The sequence below is a fragment of the Montipora capricornis genome, chromosome 12, assembly GCF_036669925.1.
Source record: "Montipora capricornis isolate CH-2021 chromosome 12, ASM3666992v2, whole genome shotgun sequence".
In the NCBI taxonomy this organism is placed as follows: domain Eukaryota; kingdom Metazoa; phylum Cnidaria; class Anthozoa; order Scleractinia; family Acroporidae; genus Montipora; species Montipora capricornis.
Window position 1 is genome coordinate 33697438 of NC_090894.1, and position 5000 is coordinate 33702437.

Sequence of the window (5000 nt, forward strand, 5' to 3'; positions counted from 1 at the left end):
GAGGTTGCTTCCTTTTCGAAAGGAAAATTACTTAAGCTGTCGATTACAAACGGGACCGTTTTGTTGTGGACAACTGCCTTTCCCCCCGTCTGTGAGCAAGTTATTGTTTACGTAAGTGTTATTTGGTAGTGACGTACCAGTTTTCGACATTTGAACTTTTTGTATGTGAAAACTCATTTCGTAACACTTAACAGTTGTCCATTCTCTACTTGCACAAGTCCCATGATACACCTCTTTTACCCTTACCCCCCCCCCCCCCCCCCCCCCCCAAAAAAAAAGAAATTGTTTTTTCGATTTCTCTGGGAACTTCTTCATGTCCCAGGAGAAATTGCCAACGATGATTTTGCAAACGTTTTGGGGGTAAAAGAGATGTGTTATGGGATTTGTGCAAGTGGAGAGTTCAAGCTATTTGTCGACTGCAAATAGTCGTCCACGAGTCGTGCGGGTGTAAATGGTCGTAAGTCATGGCGTAATGCAGGTTGCATGGGAAAGTCGTAAGTAAAAAATAGCCCTAAATGAAATTAAAAAATTCAAACAAGTTATCAAATATCTTGATTGTTGACCTGTTGGGACGATGTCACGTGACGTAAAATAAAGTTCTAAAACCTTTGCAAAACAACAGTGAAGACTTGAACGAAGAATCGGATATAGAGTTGTAACTTTACGTCGTATGTAATTGAATGGCCAATAAATGTAGGAATGGACTTCTTGTTGATGTGCTTTTCGTTCTAGGGTGAAATAACTGAAGTACAATTGTTGTTGAGTTTTTTGTTATCTCGAACACATTTGCTGTAACGCCAACAGAACTCTGGTTTTCTCTAAAAGGAGTAAAAGAATTAGCTACTCCGCACCAAACCCCTTGGCTTATCAGCCCCACACTGAAATGCGACCCCTATGCCGAGGTGATCTTTGACAGGGTGAAAATGGTTCAACGTTGAGCTGCTGCCTTGAAACTCGACAGACACCACATTACATCATTTTAGTGACATGTAAGAGCATATTAGAGGATGCCGTTACAAATTAGCAGAATGGTACAGAGATTCTGAACGTTTTACAAGATTTAAGACGGCACCACAGAAGTTCTTCTGAGAAGAATGAAATGATCCTTTTTACTGGGTTGCCGAAAGGCAATCCCAGTCGGAAAAAGGGTGGCATTTTTTGAGTGTTTTTTTTTTTTCCTTGTCGGTAAAAGTCTTGCTTGTCACTCCCCTGCTAAGTGGTGTCTTTGTGCATAGAGCCTTCTGCTCGTATTTTCTTAGGATAGAGAAGCTAGTGGAAATGCGTAGATTTCTCTGGTGGACACAGTAGAATAATAAACTTAACCTGCAATGGCTGAGAAAGTCATGTAACGCGAATGGCGTTTTAGTGGATGTTTAAACAAAATATACCCTTATGGAGCTCAATAATGGAAAGTCAGTTGGATAAACTAGGCAGGCGGTGAAAACAAATACCTGGAATCGTAAAAGCGATGAGTAATGGACTTCGACAACAATCTATCGCCCATCGAGCCGAAATCAAAGTGAGCAGTATTTCTAATATTTTACCAAGAGTGTGCTGTTATGTAGAACACTGAAACCAAATGAAAAATTCTCTGATATAAAAGCGACGAGTAATGGACTTCGACAACAATCTTTCGCCCGTCGAGCCGAAATCAAAGTGAACTGTATTTCCAATATTTTATCACGAGTGTAGTTTTATGTACAACACTGAAACCAAATGGAAAATTATCTGGTAACTTATGGGTTCAACAAAGTCAGGTAAAAAAAATAATTGGAAATGTGACAGTCAAGAATTATTTGAAAGAAAGCTTGTCGACTATTTTGTGCATCATTATTCAAGGAAAAGGTTCTTCAGGAAAGGGTTTGAACCTGAAGTACATGGTAATTTGCCACGATTGAGTTTCTTGTCTTCACTCACGCAATGATATAGGAAGAGGTTTTCGCCTCTGAGAGCAAATATGTTGTTTAAAAGGATTCTGTGGTATGTTCTGCCTTTGCGAATTATAATATCATGTTGTGTATTGAATTTTCGAGCTTACGGTTGAAATGTGACATGGGAGAATTTTTTTAGTATTGTTCTGTAAGCAGGAAGGGTTCACGAAAATAAACAGGTCGGTTAGAAGCGTGCTTGAGTTTCAACAAAATGAGCCCCAAAATCAGTGTAAAATTGTGACGCCGATGAATAATAAAGTAGCTGCTATTTCCAAAATGATGGAATTACCTGGTGATAAATAACGTCGTACGCGTTTTGGAGAGTAAATTTTGACTTTGCATAAAAAAATGGTCAACCTCAAGAGTTGGGCGATTGTGATCTTTGTTTTGACATCGCTCATTTTATTGTCAAACTTTATAACACTTGACTGAAAAAGAAACTTACAAAAACCCGGTATCTTGCCATCATTTGACACACATGCTTCGCTGTTTGGCGAGTAAACATGCCGCGGTAACTTAATCACGGCGCCCGCTGAATTCCGGCCATGTCACTTTCGCTTTTGCGATATATTTCTGCAGCCAAAAGTAGAATAACAAAATTGAACGTAGCAAAAATCTCCCAAAATGTATGTCGCTGATCGTAACTTTTTATATTCTATATTCACGGTTCAAAATTAAGCTTCTGCTTTTTCTAAAAACTGTGTATCAATAGTTATTTACTTTTGCATCAATATTTGTTTTGCATAAAGCACGCTAACAAAATCTGTACCTTGCTGAGTTCGCATTTGTTAGCGTTAATAGTATTTTCGGTCCGATGCTTCTGTTTTATGAAGGGGTATATTGTTTAGGTCACCCATCCAGATACTAACCCCGCCGGAGATGGGTTAAGTTCAGTGAACTTTGGTATTACAAGGCTGTCAGATGCTCAGAGGTCACGCTTAAACTTGTGGTGTAAAGAAGTTGAGAGGGAACTTGAAAATTATCAACATGTCAGCCCAGAAGCCAATGTTTCTCGCTTCTCTTTTATTTGTTATCCTTCAGAGACTGCAATGCTGTAGTTCAATACCACACAATTCAGTGCCTTCTGATTTTCTGTAACACGTACCACAGGCAGCCCAGTGTATGCTTCACGGAAGCATCTCGTCTAACTTAATAGGCTAGTTTCGAATTGTGCAGCAACAAAAGAACAGAGTCGAGGTTCAGGGGAATAATTAGCATTAGAACAAAGGAAAATGCAAATTATTCCCCTGAACCTCGACTCTGTTCTTTTGTTGCTGCACAATTCGAAACTAGCCTATTTTCCAAGCAAAAAGGCCCACATACCAACAAATGCAATTTTTGTTCGAGGACGATCCGTGATTGCTGAAATGATTTACCAAATTCTGAAGTTGTGGTGCCGCCGAGACCAGTAGCATTTAAGAGCCGACTATTGGCCAATATAAAAAATACCATAATACTCTTCGCTTGTTCCTCCAAAATTTTGCATAAGCATTGTTATTATTCTCTCTTGGAACTTACAATGGTCCCAAGAGAAACTGGAAACAATGCTTATGCAAAATTTTGGGGGAACAAAGAAAAAGTATTATGGTATTTTGGATACTGGCTAATAGGCCACCAGCTTGCCAACATCCGCTGACCAAATGACCTACTGTTAACCATCTCCTGACGATTGTCACCTAATGTTCAAGGTTGTTCAAACAAGTTTGAGACATTTTAAGATACTGTCTTTTTAGGATTGACTCTGACACTGTTTCACGTAAAGGCAATACTATGGTACACTGCCATGATAAAAAATCTCTCTGGGACTGATTCAGAGTCACCTAAAATTTTCCGACTGCGAAGGGTCTGAAGGATCTCTCCGGCTTAGATTGGTTAGTCATAAGCATTTAAACAGGATTCGTACGGCCATGGAAAACCTGGAAAGTCATGGAATCAAAGAATTTCATTTTCCAGGCCTGGAAAGTCATGGAATTGTATGGTCGGTCATGGAAAGCCATGGAAACTTATAACTATAGATAATAGATTAATCATTGCAGTTGTCAAAGCAATGTTATAATGAAATAAAAACGAGTTTCTATCAAACAATCGGAAGTTTGGCGGACAGAGGTTGTTAATTTATTCATTTTGAACTGAGTTATGTCAGAAAATATCCTAAAATGAGGATAGTTTTAATTTTTTTTACGTGAGAGCTCAACTTAAGCCTTTAAGGTCATGAAAAGACCTTAAAAGAGTACGAACCCTGTTAAAGATGAAATATGGGGTATTTTTAGATGGGTTCTTGTTTCTATGGTAACAATACTTGGTCCCGTACAATAGCTGTTTACATGGTGATAGTGCTGCAGAGTCAATCCTAAATTGTAAAGTTTCTTTAATTAAGGTCTTTTACTTGGTTTGAGGCACCTTGAACTTTACTTGATATTCTTCATTGTCTCAAGAACCTTTTGCAACTGAAGAAGGAGAAGGAGATGGGCTATCATTGTCACTTCCAAAGATAAAAGTTGACCAGTTTGAAACGTCAAGCATTTCGTAAAGTTGCGTTCTAGGATGGTTTAAGTCGAGGACGCACTGTCGAAGGGTTCGCTTTGCTCCTAGTTGTGTTCACATTCATTCAAGTATAAGTAAACCAAGATGGTGATCAACAGAGACGGAACTGAGGGTGTTAACAACATGTTTTAAGATATTACGGACTGATTCAGTGCCGTGAGGGGTTGATTGGCTAGCGACCTTCACATACCTCTCTCTAAAGGCACCGTGTGTTTTATAAGGCGTCTCCACTTTGCTTTAATTCGTGCTCGTAAAATTTTCTTAACACCCATCGAGGCTGGGAAAGCCTGTAAAGTGGCTCAAACCAGTCTTAACAATTTTAAGGAATTGCGTTATTAGAAGGATTTACACTACTAGTCCATGGGCCACATGAAAGGTTGCCCGAGGAGGTCAAGAAATTCGTATGATCGAAATGCATCATACGTGGGTAAAATCCAAGATGGCGGAGTGGTAAGTACGGTTGAATGTTTGCTGAATTCTCACGATATAGTAATTAAGTAATTAAGTAAGTAAGTATGATTTATT

At 39.0% G+C, this 5000-nt stretch overlaps 1 protein-coding gene across 1 annotated transcript in view; it reads left to right on the top strand.

Annotated features, from left to right (window-relative positions):
* LOC138026746 (echinoderm microtubule-associated protein-like 6) overlaps positions 1-704 on the top strand; it is a 63083-nt gene extending 62379 nt beyond the window's left edge. The window contains exon 37 of the mRNA XM_068874200.1: positions 1-704. This exon is cut by the window's left edge and continues 636 nt beyond it. The gene's annotated coding sequence lies outside the window, so the exon portion shown is untranslated.
* The last annotated feature ends 4296 nt before the right edge of the window (positions 705-5000 follow it).